Genomic DNA, 4,977 nt, shown 5'->3' on the forward strand with positions numbered 1-4,977 from the left:
TTGAATGAGAAAGTCCCTAGTTCAAAATCCTGTGTCTCCTCTGTCCTCATGTTAATTTTGAAATTATATATCATTGTTGAGAGGCCCTTGTGTTGAGCATTACAGGCTATTTTTCATGTCTAAAATGGGGAATTATAACTGAACATTAGCTACTGGCTATAAATCACATGGAACAAAGTGGCATCTGCATATACTCAGTAACGAGAGTGGGAGAATTGTAACTTACTTAAAGCAAGACAGGAAAGAGGACACAAATGCACTAGCAGAGATAATTGTGACTCGAGAAAACTAATGGGTTTTCCAACTGTGTGATGCTCTGGAGTCCTGTTCTCTGGAGCTCTCTACAACCAGTGTTTTAAGTACACGGTCACAGGAGGAGCTCAGTCAATCTGGAGGGCAAACAAGGAATTGGAAGCTATTTCACACACCCCTGCAATGCTACCACGCTGAGGTCGTGCTGGGCCAGGGCTGGGGTAGGAGAGAGCCTTTCACAGCCTGCCTCTTTTGCTCTCCCCATCACCCATTCTCCATCAGCAGGCATGACTGACCAGTGACCACAATTCCCTCTCCCTGGGATATGTTTTTATTTCTAATTGTAGCTAAAGCCCAGGTAAGGAGGAGGCAGCACAAGGCTGTTAACAGCAGTCATTGAGGTTGCTGGGTACGGGCTGACCAGCTCCTTCTCTGCTGCTCAGCTCGCAGGGCAGGGAGCCCCACTGCTCACTGCTCTTGTGCCTTTCTGAACAGTCCACTGATGATACTTAAAAGAAAACAAAATAAGCTGAACGTGGCCTCATTCTTGCATTTGCCTCTGCTGGCCCTTCTCCCCTGCCCCCCCCCCCCTTTTTTTTGGGGGGGTGGGGGTGGGGGTGCGGGTCTTTTCCTTTTGAGAATGCTTCCAAGATCTCTCGTGTTCTCATTTGGGTAAAGCAAGATCTACCTGTTGCCCTGTGTCACTGGAAATTTTTTGGCCCCTTTCTAAGGCAGAGATCATCTTGCACTCAATACAACACCTTGCATGGTAAGATCTCATGTCTGCTATTGGTTTTTGGACCCTAATGCATCAATAGCTTAAATTCTCAAAAAGCCGACTACACACATCAGCCAAAGATGCTAGTCTCCCAGGCTGTCTGCTACTGTCTGTATGTTCAGATATTCCTCATTTGGGAGTCATACACCTTCATCCGTACAGCACCAGCCACTGGAGGTGCCTAACAAACTACTTGAACTGAACGTAGCCGGGGACTTCGGATTAGTTCTCGTTGCAATGCAGGTCTCTTCTTAAAAAGAGGACAGACCCCTGCAAAGAGATTTTACTGAAATTAAAGCTTTAGATTTCGTTCATAACAGACCATAAAGAATACAGTTTCTACAGCCTGGCCAGGTCAGCATCCTGGCAGAAGGCATTTGCTCAGGAGCTGCCACCACGTCAGAGGTACCAGGAGTCCTCCTGCTGCAGCCTGGTGAAGGTGACCTGCTGACTGGTGCAATGTCCTTTTCTGCTCCCTTACTCAGTATCCCAATCCAGCAAGTGGGTGCAGTGTTTCCAGGACTAAATTCAATAGTCAATACTTCATGTCCCTCACAGCTTCCTAACAAACCCTGGCCTCGCTCCAGCACTCCATCCCCACGCAGCGAGCCAGAAGCAGTGGTCCCTGAGCAGTGGGGTGTTGTTCTGTTTGTGCAGTGCCAAGCACAATGGGTTTCTAGAAGCTCCAGGACTACTCTCTGAGTAACAGTAATTGCAATAGGTGCTTTGCCGATTAGAGGCCAACTTAAAAACATTTTTAAAAGCTTTGCAGAACAGAGGCCTATATGGTATATATTTATTAGGTTGTTCAGCAGTAATTCAGACAGCTGAGAATTGTTGAGGACCTGGTCTATCTAATTGTGTGTCTAAATCATAGTTTCACCGTGATTCAGAGGTACTAATGTTATAGTCTACACAGAATGGCTTAGGTTATATGGTCAGATTCCTGCAGATGGTCAGTTTGTATCATAAAATTTAACATTACAACTTGCAACATAAAGCTACTGCCTCAAATTTATTATATATTGCAGCACAACAAGCAAATTCATACTAGATGCAGTATATGCCTAGACATTAATGTGAGCAGAGGATGAAATATCCTCTTCCCAGCTCACTGGCACATGTTCCCCTCAGAGCAGAATTGAATTGTCCAGAATCACCAGAGAAGAGGAAGTCACCGGGAGCCCAGCCCGGTGCAGTGCGGGGCTCCCTGGCTGCAGGGACACGGGAAGGACATCCCACACCCCGCGGCATGAGGCCCCAGGGTTTCGGAACTCACAGTTCTGCTCTCTGTATCATGCATGCAAGAGCTGAGCTCTCAGCAAAATCTTTTTATTATTCGTCATAAAGAATCGCAGCTGTGAAAAGCAAACTAGGGAAGGAGAGTGGGAACAGGCAGGCACTCTCTCTTGGACTGATGTAAATCGGGAGTAACTCCACTGCAAGTCCGCTAAATTATGTTGTTGTCACTCGGACATCAGATCAGAATCAATCCCTTTACCTGCAATAGATGAGTGAAATGTCTTACAGCTGTGTGTCCAGGAGCCTGCTAAGCTTCTTGGAGAGTTGCTGTCAGTGTGCCCAGGGCAGGAGCATATTTTTTTTCTTACTGTTGTACATAAGGGCTCTGCTGCAGCCGACAACATGAAATGTGTTAGTTCGGTTTGTTCAAAATGGAGTGTGTTTGTTAAGTGTTGCCTCTTTGATGTTGCACTGCCATCTCCATCTTTGTCATCATTGCCCATCTTTTTCAATCTAATGAACTCAAACCATCAGTGCAACTTAAGTTCGGCTGTCTGTTCTTGCATAGTTAATATTAAAAATGTACTAACAGTGTGGCTGCGAAATCAAATTATGCACATAAATATGCTGGCATAGCAGAGGAGGCGGCAGAAGCTGAAGTTAGCAACATTGATGCCAGTTCACATTTGCAAATCAACCGTCAATCTGTCATTAAACATGTTATCAAATGATGATAAGTGTATGCTTCTTGCTTGCATTGGCGCGCTTATTCCCGATGTTGATGTGCATTAATGGGATAATGTGCATTAACATAGTCTTGCTTGGATGAACACAAAACATTTTTTATCCGTCTCAGTTTGTTTCCCCCTGTGGCCCCCAAGTAAGTGTTTTGTGTTATCAAATTGCCAAAAAATGGGAAAACACATTACTTTTAATTAGCAAAAATTTTGAGTCATTTTTTTTTAATTTTTATCCAGACTATCTCCTGTGTGTTGTCAGTCGAGGTGGGGAGGGGGGACACACACAAAAAACATTCCACTGCCTTCTCTGAGTAAAACGATTAATGTCAGAAACTCAGAGACTGACAATTATGTGCTGTCTTAATGCACTGGCCTTTCATCTGCAGTCCTTGCTTTTGACACGAGTGATGGTTTCAGTTCAGTGATATGAAAGGCAGGAAAGGAAACGATCTCAGGCATTCCCAGCCCATTGTGTGGTGCCACACTCAGACATGGCAAGCAGTCCTTGAGCTGGCTTCATTGAAGTTTTACGTACAAGCCGGCAAAGACTGTACCTAGAGATTAAACAAAAAGCCGAAGAAGAGCGTGGCTGCACTGGGCGGGAACTGAGTTTCCGAAAGAACTTCCCACACCTTAGCCCAGCTCCGTTATCCCTCCTGCAGGCTGCTGCATAGCAGGGCTCCATGGATGGTACGTGCTGCTGGTGAACTCCCAGGGAAATAAAAAAGAACCCTCATTGGCAAGAACAAAAAGTGACTGAAAGCAGAAAGCCGTGATTAGAGCCTGGTTACCCCCCTACAATGCTCTGCCAGAGCAGTGCCCGGGAAGCGAAAGCTTGGCTTGGTTGCTGCCCAGGGAAGGCTCCGTTGCCCTGGGATTTATTAGAACAAAAATAAATAATAGTATTTTTGTTGATTGCTTCTATTTAGAATTGCGTTGTTTACCCAGGCTTTTGGAAAAAGTTCAGGTGGAACTCCACTGGAGCAGGAAAAGCATCTTTTGCACTTAGGTGACTTTAAGGTTTTCAAACTCTTTTTAAACAGTAAATGAAGCAAGGTTCTTCGCACCCCTTGGAGAACAGCCATGCTTTTAAACCCTTGCATATTTATGCAACAGGGGCAAAATTGTGATGATCTACCTGTGTTTTTACAATAAAACAGTAATAGTCATGAAAAGCAATATGGCTAATGTCCAGTCCTGTTCAAAACATGGGGAATTCTTCCAGGAGTTTTACTAGGACTTTACCAGTAATGTTATCAAATCAGGCGCAAGAGTTGCCTTAAAGGAAATTCAGTCACTGAAAGTGTTTTATTTTTAGTTGATGGTCTGGAAAATAAAACTTCTAAAACTTTCATGAAAGGCATCATATTATTAATGTGTCTCTAAAATAGCAACTTTTTCTCATATAATAGAAATATTTATAAATTATTCTTAGTGCCTGCTTAGGATTACATCTAACCTCCAAACATGGTTTGAGATTTATTTTGAATTTTAAAAAATTCTAACTAGTAGAATAGTGTGCTTCTACAAACTATGAACTTTTTGGTAAATGGGTCAAACTTTTGATCACACTTTCTTTTTTCTCGATCTAATAATGCCATTAACATTAGGCATCCTATTCAGGTCTCTGTTTTCTATTATCTGGATGATTTAAAGGGAAAATAAAAGGGAATAATTATTGATTTTTTTAAAAATTGTCTTGATTTTTTTTTAAGTCATCTATTGCATTTCCTATTATTTCTAAGTTGTGGATACATGAGTACAAGTTTCATAATCATAAAACTCTAATAGCAGTAATTGTATTCCTGTTAACCCTAGCCTCAGCGAGTACTCGTGTTTTCTACTTCTAAACCAAAGAGCTTGTCTTCTAATACAAAGAGCTTGAATTTTAAGTATATTTTCTGTTACACATCCATTACTGGCAGAATTTATCCAGCAACTTTTCTTTTTTTTTTTTTTTTACAG

At 42.7% G+C, this 4,977-nt stretch overlaps 1 protein-coding gene across 5 annotated transcripts in view; it reads left to right on the forward strand.

Moving 5' to 3' along the window:
- The window catches only part of TSHZ2 (teashirt zinc finger homeobox 2), a 241,459-nt gene that overhangs the window by 152,584 nt on the left and 83,898 nt on the right, over positions 1 to 4,977 (forward strand). The window lies entirely within an intron of this gene.

The sequence above is a fragment of the Falco punctatus genome (assembly GCF_963210335.1).
Source record: "Falco punctatus genome assembly, chromosome: 10".
Lineage (NCBI taxonomy): Eukaryota > Metazoa > Chordata > Aves > Falconiformes > Falconidae > Falco > Falco punctatus.